The sequence below is a fragment of the Chrysemys picta genome, chromosome 5 (assembly GCF_011386835.1).
Source record: "Chrysemys picta bellii isolate R12L10 chromosome 5, ASM1138683v2, whole genome shotgun sequence".
NCBI lineage: Eukaryota > Metazoa > Chordata > Testudines > Emydidae > Chrysemys > Chrysemys picta.
In genome coordinates, this window is record NC_088795.1 from 109,612,860 (window position 1) to 109,629,783 (window position 16,924).

A 16,924-nucleotide genomic window follows, 5' to 3' on the forward strand; every position below is an offset into this window, starting at 1 on the left:
AGTGTAAAGGGCCCTTTGATCTGAATGCAACTAATATTGTCCATTAAGGCACCTAAATCCATTTAAGGATCTGGGCCTTAGTTCCCATGTCCCTCAATGTATAGAGGACAGCTTTTCTGTGCCTCCCTTTTTCTTCTCAGGATAGCCAGGAACTGTTGCCAGATGGTAGAATTATTTTTCAGTATCCAATAGGTACCTGAAGCTACAATACTTTTGTAGACAAATCCTACACTAACTTCATTGGGCCCTAGCTAGAATCCCCTTTGAACACTTTTCTTAAAGAGACATCTCACACTTAGCTAATTGTTGCAGTTCACAAAATATAAGAGGGCTAGACGTGTTGTTGTTTTTGTGGATACAGATTGAGGAGTCTGGTGGCACCTTAAAGACTAACAGAATTTATTTGGGCATAAGCTTTTGTGGGTAAAATACCACTTTTTACCCACGAAAGCTTATGCCCCAATAAATCTATTAGTCTTTAAGGTGCCACCAGACTCCTTGTTGTTTTTTTAGTTTACAAAATGTAAGGTAGCATGTTTTGTTTCTAATACACTGGATGCAACTCTTTAAATTTCTGCAGTTGCACACCCTAAAGCTTAGCACAACCCACTAATATATCTTAGGTAGAAATATGACCCAATAAAAGTAGAGTATTATGAGCACTAAAGCTCTGGTATATCTAAGTCAAAGTATGAGGCTTTTTACTGTAGTATTCATACAACAGAAAGTGACTAGAGAACCACTATTTCTCTCAGTGTGCAGATTTGATAATTATTGTCTTTGTTTTAATGTATGCACAAAGTTGCACCCTACCCAAACCATATCATAAAACTGAGATAGGAGAGAGATCTCTTTCAAAACAGTACTAACAAAATACTGTGTAATTTTGCAATGCAATATATATAATTAACAATGCTATGTTCACCAGTTTATTCCAGCTGCCTTAGAATACTATTCCAATTAATCAAAGGCAATCTAAGATTTTTTTTTTTTTTTTTTTTTTTTTTTTTTTTAAACAGAGCTGTAACCAGCATCCATGGCTACATCATATTGTATCTAGCGGTCATTTATAATGAATGATTATTCATGACTTTTTGCAGAAGGGTTTGCATCTGCCAAAACAAATACATACCAAAGTTGTGGTGTCACTTCTATAACTTTTTAATAGCTTTTGGCAACAGCTGGCCTGCCAGCACTTATGTTGTGGGCATATCTGGGGATTAACTTGATTCAGGTCTCATGGCCCCCCTACCAACACTTATTTGCACTGCATCACCCCTTGCTTTCCAGCACTTGACCCTTTAGCCAGGTCACTAGGTTGTTCTCCCTTTCCAGGAAGAAAGTCCAACGAGACAAGCTATCCAGATGCTGCCTCAGAGTCTTCTGTTCCACATCTCCAAGTCCTGTACTACTTTCCCAGTTGCTAATAGTAGAATTAGGGAGCTCCTACTACTCTGGATTTCAGCACAGGGACCCTATGACTAGCAACCTAGATCTGCTCAATCTCAGACCATATTGCTGTTTCCTTGGGCTCCTTCCTACCCCACCTCTCTATCTCCTTGCCTGTTTCTAGTTTACCATCAGAGCTTTCTCTGCAGCTATTTTACTCTTCTCAGTCTCTTGCTAGACTCCATAGTCCAGAGACATGGCCACAGAGCTTACTCTCACCTTTGTCCCTAGCCAGTTCCTTTTCCCTCTGGGAATAACTACAGACCTCTTCCCTACATCCACCTTCTTAGCTTCATCCCTTTATATAGGCCCCACCTGCTCCTTCCCAGTTGAACTTCATATTTCATTAGGCTTCACTGAGCTCTGGCTCTCCTCCAGGTGCGGCATATAAGGTTAATTGACCTAACTGACCTATTCTGCTTTGTGTGGGGGTAGACACCCCATCACAAACCCCAATAATATAAAGATTTTGAAAACCATTAGAGAGTGATTAAAGGGCAACAAAAATGATCAAGGATCTGGAAGAGCTGATTTATGAGAAAATATTTTTTTAAAAAGCTAAATATGCACATCTTGTCTAAGAGACAGCTAGGGGATCTGATGACAGTCTACAAGTATCTGAAAGATGTAAGAAATAACAGCCAAATTAATCTCTGTCATAACTCCACTGACAACAATGGAATAGCACAGGAAATGAATTTGACCTTAAGGATTAGAGTTCTTTAATATGGTACACAGGTGTATAAACAGTGCATTGGAAAGGAGAGACTGGATAATTCAATAGGTCTTTTTCATCTCTAATTCCTTTGGGCCTTTGAAACAACTGAATATGGTGGTTTATTTAGGTGTGACAACTATTGTTCAATCTCATTAAATATTCTTAACAATTAACTGGTATCTGTAACAACAGCCTCCCACTGATGTAATTGGGAGTTATACCTGTGTAGCTGATGACAGAATTGGGCCCACGATGTACAATACATTCTTTATATCTTTGCTCAAGCAATTCATTTAGTTGCATAATTTAGTACATAAGAAATAATTATTAGGAGCATATTTACTGAAATACAATTGTTTGACATATATATTCATAAAAATTGTTACACTTGAATAAATATTCATAGTAACCAGTGTGTATTTAATTAACATATAATAACTCTCTCATTAAATCTAAGTTAAATACTTTTGGGGGATATTTCATTTAAAGTGCAACTGGAAATCTCTTTTTGCAAGATTACATAATTAACCTTATTTTTGGTTCATGACCAAAGACAGGGCACTTGACGGCTAATGCTGAATTGTCCTTTCCCTGAACATGTGTCTACACTTTGATAAAAATCTAGCCAAAGGGTTGAGAACAGAACAAGAAAGAATAAAATGAATGTATTATTTAGCTCAAATAATCAGTCTGGGGATTGGTCCTTTGAGCAGGGGGTTGGACTAGATGACCTCCTGAGGTCCCTTCCAACCCTGATATTCTAAGATCTAGAGATTTGGCCTGACCATGATCTCACTTACCCACCATTTTATACTGATGTAAAACCAGTGACTTCAATGCTATTATTCCTTATCTGAACATGAGAAAGTAAAATTAGAATCAGGCCCAAGAGAGAGCTGATATGGTTCAGCTTTAACTTACGTAAGAGAATTGATCCAGTCATGAAGGAAATAAGACATAAAAGAAATGGATTTAATACAGCAGGCAGTAAATTTGGTCACCAATGTATAGAAAGGATATGAAGAAACTGGAAAGGATCCAGAAGTGAGCGACAAAGATGATCAAAGGGATGGCATGCAAGCCATATGAGCAAAGTCTGAAGGAACTGGGTATGTTTAGTTGGGAAGATTAAGGGGGAATATGATCTAAGTTCTCTCTAAGCTGTGCAGCCACATGGCTGCGCAGCAGGCTATAAAGGGCTGTGCAGGCCTGCAGCCACAGGGGCCTGGACAGAAGAGAGGTAGGGGGTGGACGGTGAGAGGAGCAAGTTGGGGCATGCAGGACTGCCACAGCGAGAGGCACCTCTCCCCCAGCCCTGGCCCCAGAGCTCCTGCCAGTGGGGAGAGGTGCTCCTCTCCCCCCAGCCCTGGAGCTGCTGCCGCCAGGGAGAGGCGCCTCTCGCCTAGCCCCGGCCCCAGGGCTACTGCGGTGATAGAGGGCTGGGGGGAGTCCTCTCTCCTCACTGCAGCCCCAGGACAGCCTGCATCCCAAGCCTCTCATCCCTGGCCCCACCCCAGAGCCTGCATTCCCAGCCAGGGCTCTCTCCCACACCCTGCACCCCAACCCTCTGTCCTAGTCCTCAGCCCCCTTCCGCACCAAAAACCCTTCATCCTGACCCCACCCCAGAGCCCGCACCCCCAGCCAGAGCCCTCGCCCCCCTGCACCCTAACCCTCTGCCCGAGCTCTGAGCCCCTTCCCACTCCAAACCCCTCAGCCCCACCCCTGCCATACATCATCTCCATATTGGTGCATACAACAAAATTCATTCCGCGCATGGATGTAAAAAAATTAGAGGGAACATTGAATATGATAGAGGTCTTCAGATAAGGACATAAAAACAGCCATATTGGGTCAGACCAAAGGTCCATCTAGCCCAGTATCCTGTCTTCTGATAGTGGCCAATGCCAGAGGGAATGAACAGAACAGGTAATCATCAAGTAATCCATCCCCTGTCACCCATTCCCAGCTTCTGGCAAACAGAGGCAAGGGACACCATCCCTGCCCATCCTGGCTAATAGCTAAAGTCTTGGCTTTCACAACATTCTCTGGCAAAGAGTTCCACAGGTTGACTGTGCATTGTGTGAAGAAATACTTCCTTTTGTTTGTTTTAAACCTGCTGCCTATTAATTTCATTTGGTGATCCCTAGTTCTTGTGTTCTGAGAAGGAGTAAATAACACTTCCTTATTTGCTTTCTCCATACCCGTCATGATATTATAAAGCTCTATCATATCCTCCCTTAGTCGTCTCTTTTCCAAGCAGAAAAGCCCCAGTCTTATTAATCTCTCCTTATATGGAAGCTGTTCCATCCCCCTAATCATTTGTATTGCCCTTTTCTGTACCTTTTCCAATTCCAGTATATCTTTTTTGAGGTGGGGTGACCACATCTGCAGGCAGTATTCAAGATGTGAGCGCACCATGGATTTATATAGAGGCAATAGGACATTTTCTGTTTTATTATCTAGCCCTTTCCTAATGATTCCCAACATTCTGTTAGCTTTTTTGACTGCCGCTGTACATTGAATGGATGTTCAGAGAACTAGCCATAATGACTCCAAGATCTCTTTCTTGAGTGGTAACAGCTATTTTAGACCCTATCATTTTATGGGGTCTAAAGATACTTGAAAGGCTGCCCTAGAAAAGATGGAGAAAAGTTGTTCTCTTTTTCTACAGAGGGCAGGACAAACTACAGCATAGCAGATTTAGACTAAATCCCAGGGAAAACTTCCTAACTGTACGAACAGTAGGACAATGGAACAGACTGTGTAGGTAGGTTGTCAAAGCTCCTTCACTGGTGGTTTTCAAAAGGAGGTTGGATATTCATCTGTCTTGGATGGTTTAGACACAACAAATCCTGCATGTTTGCAGGGGGTTAGACTAGATGACCCTTGTGGTCCCTTCTAAACCTGTGGTTCTATGTTTCTATGATTCTATTAAACTAATCCCCATTCAATGAGGCACTGCGGGACTAGTGCCACCCAGGTGAGTATTTGGGTCCAGTGTGGTAAGACTATTCAATTTATCCAAGAGGGAAGGGGAGATGACACTGAGCCCTACCCAACAGCCCCCAGTCAGGAATTCAGCCTGTGCTGGGCTCCTTTGTTCCCACCCCTCATGTGGGGAACAAGGGTGCTCAGAGTGACTCAGTTGACATCAGACTTAAAACCAGTCTTGTCCCAGTAGCCTTCGGAGTCCTGTACTTGGGATTGCCCCAGGATCTGGTCACCTACTTACTCCATCTATATACCCTGGAGTCCGGTGGCAAGTTGTCACAAGGGGTTGGATGGGGGGAGGGGGGGCTAGAAGGGGGTGTTTTTATTTCAAACAATTTTTCCTTTTCATTTTAACTATCTTAACTAACCAGACAGACCTCTGTAAACTGTAAGGAAGGTAAAAAAAATCCAATTTGACACAAATCAATCTTCTGCAGTGGGAAAATCCCTTGCCAAAAAGAGCATTTTGGCTCGGCTCACAGCATGCCTGGAGATCCATCCAGGCAACTACATAGCAAAGGTGGGATGGAATGGAAGGGGGGAGGCAGCAAATAGTGGTCCATTCTTGAGAGGGGCCTTCTATGACCCCACCTCCTCAGTTTAGCTAATAACTCCCTCCTAACTCCCTTTCCTCCACATGCATTGCTCATTCCCACAAATACCGGATAGGAGGGGCAATGGATATATATGCAGCTGGTGCCTCCTTTCTCCTAAGCTGGGTAGGGCATTTTTGTTGTATTCTTATTTCTCCATGAAGAAACTGACAAGTTCTTTCTTTTGGAAAGGCCTAAAGACAATTTTTGTGTGATGTAGCTCAAAAATCTTGCTTGATTGCTGTATAGATAATGGCAGTTTCTTTTTGGGGAGCCTCAAGTGGGGGGAGATAATCTTAGTGCCTGATTTTGCAAGCACTTACTATTGGGCATAACATCGCTTAATCCCATTAACGTCCCTTAGTAAGCACTACACCCAGTTATAAGTGTTTTTCAGGATCTAACTCTTAGCTTTTCCATTTTGCTGCCTGTCACTGTTTCTTTCATCAAACAGGAGACCAAAAAAACTTTCTTCAGGTAGTTACCTCTCAAATGTCCCTAATTTCAAAGGACATTTCTTATTTTAATTCCAAAATTACCCACACTCAATACCTGAATGGTATCCTCTTCATTTTTACTGTTGAAATGATTTAGATTAGTAATACAGATTCATGAAAGGGAGGTAATAGACATATTTATACTAAACAACAAAATATCAGAGTATTTTAAGTTTTCTGCATGCATAATTTTTGTGTCCCTCATTTGAGTATTTTAACACATTGATTCTCCCATCTGGGCCTGGTAAGATTGACAGCTATGTTCAAGCAGTTACTGTAGGTACATCTGCCTGTCTTCCCTTTAATACTTAGACCTATGCCTACAGCATGTACCTCCTCTAGTAAAGTAACAGCATGATTTTGAATTCAAAGTGATCACTCAGTGAAATGATAAGTGTTTTAAACATAATTTCACTATGTTGGTTTTTTTTTTAAATTCCCCTTCCAAACATCATACTATGGTTTAGAAATATATATATATGGTATATTTTATACTGTTTTGCACAAAACTCCATAAGAATATAAAATAAAATTAATTTAAACTACATAACATGTATAAAAGGAATATGGAAACTGTCTGTAATATTCAGGAAATAAGCTTCATAACTCACTAGAGGCTCTGCTATTCGTGAGTTATGTGTTCTTTCCACATCTTTCACAAATGGATTATATATTTTTTGTTCTCTATTTACTATACTTTATCTTCCTGTGTGTATATGTGTGTGTGTGTACAGGGACACACATTTATACATATATTCATATATTTATATATGCAAATAATCACATACTAACAGTTTTTCATCCCTCTTGACTCTATGTGTTATCGCTTCACCAAACTAACAAATTAAAAACAATTTCCAATTTCTTTCACAAATACCTAGTGGCTAAACGTTATTAATGCATTTGTCGGAAAGGCACAAACTCAAACATTGCTCAGTTAGGGAAGAAGAATATACAAGGTTGATTGTTTACAATCAGTTTTTGTAATCTGTATTTTCTTCACGGAGCTGAAAGTTTATCTCATCATAGAACAACAGTTATAATTTCACCACAACTATTCATCAGAACTGATATTTCAGAGCCAGACGCAAACCATCACTTTCTGAGGCTACAAAGTAAGCAAGCTGTTGACTTTTTCCCCAATACACATTTTTAAAAAAATGGCTGCCAGCAAGTTATGGGTTTATCTCATACATGTGAGAGTACTCCAATAAATCAGTTTGCCTGCAGTAGTCATAGAGTATGAGGTTTTTATAATCATGAAATAAGCCCCATAGCCCACTGCTGTTTTCAGAAGATTGAACATCACTGAGTATTATGCTCTTTGTATGGGTGTGTGGGCGTCTCATTTTTCAGGGGCTAGTGTTACATTTAGCTATGCTGTCAGCATGTATCTTGTACAACAGTAATGCTTTCTACAAGTGAAGAAACATCAGGGAGTTTTTTCAACTCGTGCCTTCTTCACTATGAAAGAATGAAGTTCACTTCAGGTATTTCAAGTCTCTCAGATCACTTTTTCTTCTCTTTCCCTTTCAGGAATGTTAATCTTGCATAATCTATTATAAAACCGTGCTTTGAAATCATTCTGTACTGCAAGAAGCACATGAAAGTAATCTGAATGAAGTCTATGAAGGAGATTTATCTGAATTCTCCCTCAGAACAATTACTGCCATTAGATACACCAATACCTTTGTATTCTTAATATTGCAATATTCTTGAAGTAATGATTAGAAGCAGTTTCATCTAAAACTAAGGTTTGATGACTTTGTCAACTAAACAGGTTTTGTGAGCTGTAAGCAAGGTAATGATGACAGATATTAAGGTCAGTGTAATTATCAGCTTTCTATATTTGGGTAAGTATTACCCTGGGTCTTATAGACAAATCATTTACAACTCTTATTTTATTACTGCCATTCCTTGAAAACGGACTTTGCAGTTTTACATTGCGAACATTTATGTCTGTTCCAAATGGGAATTTCATTTCTGCTTTAAAAATCCCTCTTCTTCTACTTGATTTGGCTTTCTAAAACCAAAAGGTGCAGGGATGAAAAATAAAGAGAAAGAAACCAAAGCAAATTTGACTTTAAAGCTACAAATGTGCATGCTCAGAAATGCAGATTGTAAAATGGTATTTTATCCAAGAGAGAGGAGAATAGCAGACACAAGCTAGAATTCAAAAAGGAATTGTTGTGTCAGGTTTCCATTTACATTTCTGATACTCCTGCAATTATTAGATAGCTATTTGCTTTAATCTTTCCATATCAGCCACAAACTGCTTGTACACGTTGTGTCATAATCACTGCGATAGGAACTTTATCCAAGTGGCATTCAACTTCAAATTTTTATGCCCAAACTGTTGGATGATAACTATGTTTGAGGGCGATATAAGAATCTTATGTAAACAATGCTTTAGAACTATACATATATCTTGGCTGCACTAAATCAGCAAAAGTAGTGGTGTGCTCATTCAAAGACACACTTCAATGGAAAAATGTTTCAAAGCCAAAACTAACATGAACTACTCTGCCAAACAGGTCTTGTGAGCTGTGAATACATAGGAACATGTTAACAAAAGACAAGGTCAGCAAGGTAAGCCCTACTTCATTAGGTCTTTGTTGTAATACTATTCAGTATCAAGACATATTCAACTCTTTTCCCCCATGTAACAGAGCCCCTTCTGAATTATGCATCTTTGAAATTACTTGTTTTCCCTTCGAGCCATCTTGCGACATTCTTACAGTACATGCTGAAGAATCACTCACTACAAATGAACAACTCTTTCAGAAGTCATTGGTTAACCTCATCCCATGAATAGATCACACACTAATGGAATATCCTCTTCCAAGTCACTCTTATATAGTGGACTGAATGTTCCAGGTCTAAAAGGTGTACAGTCTGGAGTAGTTCAGCGTGTGGAAGCCTGAATCCATCAAGTTTGTCAACTTTCTACCATCAGTCATGAATTCAAAGCTTCTGCCATTTTCACAAAGTAAAGTCATGATAAAACACTTTGTAAGCTACAAAGTGAAGAAAACAAATACTCCTCTTTTACTCAGTGGTGACAACTTGTCTCTCTTTATTTTTCATCCAAACACGTCGAGCGCTGTAAATCCCATCCAGCGGACACAGACTGAAAGAATTAATGAAAGGTTTGCTTATGAGCTGTTTGAAGCAAATTAAATGTTGTGTTGACAATACACTTTGCAAATTATCTATCAACAGAAACATAGCTCCTGATCTGAATTTCAGTGGGAGCAGAAAGGGCCCCAGAGAGGCAAGCTAAGCTAGTCTGGCTACCTCCAGACCTGAAGTTATCACCTAGATTATTTTCCCAAATTTAGTCCTTGAAATTAAGTCCTTATGTGTTTATACTGGAGCCTATGTGCAATTACCGGACCACTTCACCACAGCCAAGGAATGCTCATTTTTTAGAGCTACTCAACAATGATTTTTCACAGTGAATCAGTGGTCAGTAGCATAGGATTTCCCTAATACAATACCCAGGAGAAAATAACGTGCTCAGGGGCCCACAGTTCCTCTGAGATCAAAGAGTTCCTCATGTAGAAAGAGGAGAGACTATCAGCCTCTGAGACTGTTTAGCTAAAGACTAGAGATGAGCAGGGAGTGGCTTTTCTGTCCCTTGTAAATTTTTGAAATTTTAAAAAATACCTCCCTGCTGTGCACTGGGATGAAATCTTGGGGATTCCGTTTCTTGTGTCTCCCTAGAGTGCAGGAACCATGATAATTTTCTGTCTCTAGTTCAGGCTCAGGATAACTTCCACTGGTTTAGCTCAATGGCTTTGTTTACTGCTCATTTGTGAAATGAGGTAAACCCACATTGTAGGTTATCCAGTCTAAAACATGTTCTAGGAACACCATACAGAAAGAATTCATAACTCTCTCTCTCTCTCTCTCACTTTCTCTATATAAAACCTTAACACATGCATTTTACAATGATATTAATAACCAGCCTGTTATTAGCTTTCACATGATACCTCACAAGACATATTTTGTACAAATATTATTGCAGTAGTGTGTAGGGAGTGAATACAGGGGTACCTAAGATCACAGTTTCCAAGATGAGAGTGCCCAATCACTGGGCTGTTGTCTATTCCAGGGTCCCCCTGTCTAGTTTGGACCAGAAATTTTATCCTGGACCTGAGAAAGTTTGGTTGAAACTGATATGTTTCCACAAAAGTTTTCAGTTTGGGCATTTTCCAACGAAAAACTGTTTTGTCAAAAACATTCCCAACCAGCTCTACTAAATTCCCACACATACATTCATATTTCTTTCTTTCTTTCTTTCTTTCTTTCTTTCTCTTTACTTCTACATGTGCATATCTGCTTTTCCCCCAATGTTAACTGAAGGCAAAACTGTTTGGAAAACCCCTCTTGTATCTAGATTTCTCCTATAATACAAGTTATTGTTAAGAATAAGAAGCATTCACTACTGTGTTGGCTTTGATTGTTGCTTATTATACTAAACAAGATCATTCTATTCTTATCTGGTCTTCCTCCCAACTTCACAGACTTCTCCCTTGCTTGTTTGGTGTCTCAGCCTGCCGTCATCATATGCAAAAGCTCATAAGCACTTCAAAGAAACGACTGGTGCCATTAGGGCCTTGATCCATGATTGGGACCTCTAGATACTATTGTGACATTTGGGGAAGGTTTATATTATAGTCAGTTTATTGATTTCATGATGCACCCAATCCAATCTCATTCAACAAATCCTATGATCCTGTATTATAGATAAGAATAGTATTCTATTCAGGTAGCAAATATTGACATTTCTGGGAGTAGTTGGTGGATGAAATTACCTAGCTACCCTTGCAGTTCAGGTTTTTTATTGCCCACCATTCGCTATGTCCAAATTATAGTCCCTATCCTTGAAGATGCTGAGTTGAAGTTACTTAGCACATTGTAAAATTGGTAGAGCCTGGAAATCTGTGGATCATGTTTGTGGATTGCAGATCAGATGTGGATACAAACTTTGTATTCGTGCAGGGCTCTAAAAATTGAGTCCAGGGTGGTCCATGTTCTGTTTTCAGTTACACTGCTGTCACACCTCCATTGATTTAAGTGTAGTTGCTCCAGGGTGGGGTTTGTTTTTGTTTTTTTGGCTTGGTTTAGTTTGGTTTTTTTGAAACAGTGTAACTGTAGACTGTAGCCCTGTCTAGTTAAGAAATAGAAACCTTCAGATGGAACTGCATACGCTTGCGCGTGTGTTTATATGTACAGATTTGTTCTATCAAAGGAATAAGATTATGTGGCAAAAATATGATACTTTATTACAACCTGTCCTGTGAGTGACTAGTAAAGCTTTGCTAACTAATGAAGTGGATTAATGTCCTGAGTAGAGCTGGGTGGAAACAGGATTTTCCATTTTGCGGAAATTCTGCAATATAAAAAAAAAAAAAAAAACAACGTTGCAGGTCACTCAATGTTACATTTTGTTTTGATTTTGACCTTTACTTTTTTAATGTTTTTATAATAAAAATGAATTCCATTTCATTTTGAAACACAAATTCAAAAGTTTTCATTCTGAAAAGGTCAACATGGAACATTTCAACATTATCAAAATGCTTGGGTTTTTTCCCCTAAATAAATGGTTTTTCTGAATATGACATGTTTTTCATTGAAAACCATTTTGACAAAAAATTTCCAATCAGTTCTAATCCTGAGTTCATGGTACAGTCCCAAAGCCTTAAAATTCCTTCCACCCTGTAAGATGGTTTCTGTTGAATAACAGTGAGTTCATATGAAAAAGAATTTCCCTTCCTGCAAGAAGCAGCAAAGAGTCCTGTGGTACTTTATAGACTAACAGACGTATTGGAGCATGAGCTTTCATGGGTGAATACCCACTTTGTCGGATGCATGAGTGCTATAGAAATCCCTACCAAAAATACAACAACCCACACAACCCTAAAATCATCATCAACAACAAAAACCCTTCAAAAACAAGGATTGGTTTGGCAGGACTACATCACATATAAATACCTATTTTCGAACTTATACTACCTGGGGGAATATGACCAGTGCTTAATTTGTAATAACAGAGACGTGTGTCTCACCCATTGGTGCTTAGGAGAAGAACTACATTTGTCTCAAAAGAGAATGTGAAAATGGCTGGCATTTGGACCACCCTTGTAGAGTTAGGGATTTTTGAGGTGAAATTCATTAAGAACTGTTAAGTATTTTGAGATTCTTGCAAATTGCTATTGGCTCAGCTCCATTTGAAGTCATTGAAGCTGATGGAGCTCTGCTGATTGACACTCGCTGAGGATCTGGCCATATATATGCATAGTGCAAAGTATTTGTTAAAGAGCAAGAAAAAACAAAACCCTGATGATTAATTTAGTCTTGGTTTTCTTTAGAGCTTGAGTCTTTAGCGCTATTCCACAGTTGGATTCATACAAGAGCTGCAGTATTTCTCATTGTTTAAATCAATTCATTTGCATTGTGTTGAGTACTCCCATGCTACAAGATGCTTAAATTGTGAAAAATAAGCTCTTTCTTCATCTTACTGGCAATGTACTGTAAACCACAGCATATAAAATAAGCCATGATGCAAATGATTTCATTAAGTTATTAGATTCTATGAGATTAATATTAACAACTGACATTGCTCCATATAACAATAGAGGCTTTTCATTGGTACAGCTAGTTTTAAAATAGTGTGTTGTCATTCTTATCATTTAGTACCAGATGAGAGTAATAAGAAAAGAGCTTCCTCCATCGAACAGCTGGGAACCCCAGCTTCATAGATAAGAGAGGTTGTGTTAGTTGTGACAAAGAGTGAAATGTACTCATTTTTTTCTAGGAATAATGAGATCTACATGGAAATGCAAAGACCAATTTAACAAATTTGTACAGGCATTAATCTTATGTTTTAAGCTCATTTTAGAAAATGTGGACCTAATTCATGCTTGCTGTAACTTACATTTTCTTTCTGGGTTTTGAATAATCACATGTGGCTATTTTTTGTCATGAGAAAAAATTAAACAGAATGATCAAAATACTGAAAAGAATTGGTTCAAGTCAGGGTCAAGACCAGAATATTGTTATTCTAAGGTACGGAATAAAAACTTGGGGCTTCCCTTGGTGTGAACATTTTTAAAGGGGGAGAATAGAGATGGGGCACATTTCTGTAAAGCATATTTTTAGTCTTATTTTGGGGGTGAGTTTCAGGGAGTGGAGGGGATCCAGCAACCACCATCACTACAGCAGAGTTAGAAGGCCATTACAAGTCAGTGCAACCTCGAGCCCCTGAAGACATGATTACTTGCACTGGGGCTGAACCTATCCTCAGCTCTTCCCACAATTGGAGGTGCAGAACCATGGTGGAAAGCCACCTTCCCCTTCACCTCCCAGGTTCACCAAAGACTGTTTTGCTGCATGTGAGGATTCAGACCTTAGTCTGTAAATCACATTGTTCAGCTCTGAATAATGGGGTTTTACCTATCTTACATTGCATACGCTGAACGGCTGGACTCTAGCTTGAAAACATAGGCCATTTCTACACTACAAACTTTGGTTGAGGGAAATTGGATCAACATACAGCTGCCCAAGTTTGTATATTGTTTGGGTGCATGAATACTTGGCTTCTTGCATTAACACTGCATATACGTACCAGAAGTGCTTATGTCAATGTAAAGTGCAGTGCATCAGAGGTAGATATCCCAGTGCATTCCCTGTCCTGCCATCCAGTACAATGCCTTTTAGGACTTTTTGCAATGTTTTGTGCTATAGTAATGACATGCCACATATCTCTGTGAGCTAGGGCTCAAGTTCTTCACATGCAGTTTTCTCGGTCCCACAATGCCATCCATATACCATATACATGCCTTTTTAAAAAATCTCACAAACCCATGTGGTACGGTTTGGTGTCTGGCATCTCTGACCGAAGCATGGAGCCTGCAGAGTTCTGCACTATTCTCATGAACATTGCTAACATAGGATGCATGATTCTCCTATATTTGCAGACCTTCAGGAAATACCACAGCAACTGAGGACATGAGGAGTTCTTCTAGGAAAGTTTGCTGAAGGACACAGCAAAAAACAATTCATGGAGCAGCTGCAGATGGTGGCACACCACTTGTGGGCTTGAAAAATGAGCACTGACTGGTGGGACTGCATGGTAATGCAAGCTTGGGATGATGAGCAGTGGCTGCAGAACTTTTGGATGTGAAAGTCCACATTCCTGGATCTGTGTGCTGAGCTTGCCCAAGCCCTCCAGAGCAGGGATACCAGAATAAAAGCTGCCTTGACAATGAAGAAGTGAGTGGCAATTGCATTCTGGAAGTTTGCAATGGCAGATTGCTACCAGTCAGTGGGAAATCATTTTGGAGTTGGAAGATCCACAGTAAGGGGCTATTGTCATGCAAGTGTGTAGGGCCATTAATTATCTCCTGCTATGCGGGACTGAGACACTTGCAGGAAACAATGCATGGATTTGCAGCAACTGGGCTTCCTAACTGTGGTGGAGTGATAGAAGACATGCATATCCCTATTTTGGCATCAGCCTACCTTGCCACACAGTACATCAACAGATGCATGTTTCTGTGGTTATGCAAACATTGGAGGATCACATGGGATGCTTCACTGATATCAATACGGGCTGGTCAGGGAAAGGGCATGCCACTAGCATCTCTAAGAACACAGGACTGTTCAGAAAATTGCAAGAGGGGATATTCTTTCCCAACTGGCAGATTATCATTGGTGATGTTGAAATGGCAATAGAGACTTTGGGAGACCCAACCTACCCATTGCTCTCCTGGCTCATAAAGTTGTACCCTGGCCACTTTGACAGCTGATATGATTTTGGTAGATTGAAGGAAACTGGTAGTATTTACTCACAAGATTGGATCTCAGTGAGAAAAATATCCCAGGGTTTATAGCACCTGTTGTGTCCTGCATAATATCTGTGAGGCAAAGGGGGAGAAGCTGCTACCAGATTGGAGGGTGAGCAGCTGTCTGCTGAACTTGAACAGTCATGGCAAGAGCCCAGTGTGGAGCTATGCAGTTGAGGGAGGTGCTGAAAGGCCACTTTAACCACCAGCCACAGTTGAGTTTGCTGCTGGAGTGTTATCTGGTCCTGGAGCTTCGTGGGTTGCTAAGAATTGTATAGTGCTCACTGTACATTTATAAATGTGACTAGGTGTTTTCCTGAAGTTATGAATTCTGTGGTGTTTGCTGTGCATTTAGAGTACTGTTTGCTTTGACTTCTGCTATGCATTCTGCAATATTTGCTGTGAACTAATAAAGATAATTTGATTCTCCAAAAATAGAACTTTACTGAGTGGAAACAACCAGTGCAGAAAACCAAAGTGGAAAAAAACCCCACAAGAATATACAAATTTTTAACATAACTGAGTGGGATGAAAATGTAGAAATATAAAGGAAGTAAACATATATGTCTATTTGAGTGAACAAAAGTTGTCTGTTGCCGCTACACGTACACTGATCTGTGAAAACTATAATCGGTATATGTGAAGCTGTGGTTTTCCTTGCTGTCGCCCGGTGTGAAGTGGTAGGGGTAAGGATGTGGTCCATGATGCCAGATGGTACGTTGGGAAAGGAAGCAGTGACCATGGAGTTCTCCAAGGACTGCAAAGTGTGGAGAGTCTAGGATTTTTGGATCTGTAGGCCAACCAGGGTCTGTAGTATTTAGATTTGCTGGTTGGAAGACCCACTATGTCCTAGTGCATTTCCTGGCCATTGTCCTGCTGGGACCCCTGGGCCTTTTTCCTGTCCTTTCTGTCTCTGCTGTTGGCCTTATTGACCTGTCAAGCCCTTTGTCTGATGCAGCACTATCTTACAGGATCTTGAAGAATGTCTTCCCTAATTCTCTTCTTTCTCCTCCTAGTTAGGGTCGGTGTTCTCTGGGCAAGGAATACGCCAAAAGCTGGTGATAAAAAAAGATGTACCATTAGATTTACAGTCACACTGGAAAGAGAAAGATAAGTTTCCAAACTCCCTTCCCTTATTCCCATAAACATTTTTAATATGAAATACTTATTGACACTTCAGCTTTAGGGCACCTCAACACAGCACCGCTCCCCAGGGCTGGAAGGGATGAGGGGGTAAAGGATTTTCTGTTGCATGAAGGTATAAAATTTCATGGGTACAAGTATAGAGCAATGGCACTGAATATTTACTGCAATGGTGTTTACTGCAATAGTGAACTCATCTCAGAGGGTGTGGGAAAGTGTGTGTGGGTCTTCCAACCAGCAAATCTAAATGCTACAGACCCTGGTTGGCCTACTGCGGAGAAAGAACGCAGCCATCCCTAGAAACCTTTGGGAGAGGATTGCAGAGTACCTCCACGAAAGTTTCATTGAGATCTCTCAGGAGGATAAAAGGGATGTCCCTATTCACATAAAGTGCTCTGCAAGCGCTGCTCCTACCTCCTCACCCCCACCTAACCCAACAGGAAAATGAAAAACTGATGCTGACTTTACCTCTTTTTTTCATGCCACTACCTCTTCTAGTACAAGTAAAACAATGAAAAGTTGATACCTGTATCTTGTTAACTTGGGGACAGGACGGGCACCATCTTTAAATGTAAACATTGTCAGGAAAAATGCATTCACACACTTACCTGAGTTCCCTTTCTCTTCATCAGGCTCATCCACCCTCCCCTAAAGGGACTGTCTAAACTGTGGCAGAGTCTC

At 40.1% G+C, this 16,924-nt stretch overlaps 1 long non-coding RNA gene across 2 annotated transcripts in view; it reads left to right on the forward strand.

Annotated features, from left to right (window-relative positions):
• Positions 1 to 16,504, forward strand: part of LOC112059242 (uncharacterized) — a 30,055-nt gene extending 13,551 nt beyond the window's left edge. The window contains exons 1-3 of one of the 2 annotated variants that reach the window (XR_002888510.3): positions 7,400 to 7,738; positions 8,783 to 8,837; positions 14,234 to 16,503. This is a non-coding gene — a long non-coding RNA (uncharacterized LOC112059242). Of the gene's footprint in view, positions 1 to 7,399; positions 7,739 to 8,782; positions 8,838 to 14,233 lie in introns of those variants that run through there. The other variant, XR_010601534.1, reaches the window with a different exon arrangement.
• The last annotated feature ends 420 nt before the right edge of the window (positions 16,505 to 16,924 follow it).